General features: G+C 33.9%; 1 pseudogene; it reads right to left on the bottom strand.

The window, feature by feature from the left end:
- Window positions 1–264: 264 nt before the first annotated feature.
- LOC111742342 lies at window positions 265–383 on the bottom strand (annotated as a pseudogene).
- Window positions 384–613: the final 230 nt, after the last annotated feature.

Raw genomic sequence — 613 nt, 5'->3', positions numbered from 1 at the left:
TTTTCACACCAAATCATCTCTCCATTATTAAATAACAGGTAAATAGAGGCGGATATTGAAGCATACAATAAAGTTTATCACTATACATAGGAAAATATAGTAAGTAGTAGTAAGCATTTGTAGAGCTTATTTATTTATTTATTTATCTATCTATCTATCATTTATTATTTTTTATTTTTTAAGTAAGGCAACCCTTTGTTGACCTCACAGATTGCAAGGACTTTGTCAGCTTACAATCCTTTATTTTTTATTTTTTATTGTTTATGCCTATGGCACCTGGTCTTCCTAGGTGGTCTCCCATGCAAGTACTAAACAAGCCCGACCTTGCTTAGCTTCCGAGATCAGACGGGGTTGGGCTTGTTCAGGGTAGCATGGCCATAGACTTGTAGAGCATATTTAAAAGAAGCATAGCTTCCTTATTAATACAGTGGATAAAGACCATATTTCACGTTAAGTTTAGCATGTAGTCATTAAGAAATTCTACAAAGAGTAACAAAGGATACACTCAAAATTATGGCTCTCTTAGCACAGACTGTGAAGTACAACATCAAAAGAGAATCAGAAGATCTTGAAAGAACTTGAAAAGAAAATGTCAGATGAGAACAGAAAAGAC

This window comes from Pteropus vampyrus, unplaced genomic scaffold (assembly GCF_000151845.1).
Source record: "Pteropus vampyrus isolate Shadow unplaced genomic scaffold, Pvam_2.0 Scaffold91, whole genome shotgun sequence".
NCBI lineage: Eukaryota > Metazoa > Chordata > Mammalia > Chiroptera > Pteropodidae > Pteropus > Pteropus vampyrus.
Note: the sequence above shows the minus strand (reverse complement) of the source record. Positions and strands in the feature narration are given on the sequence as shown.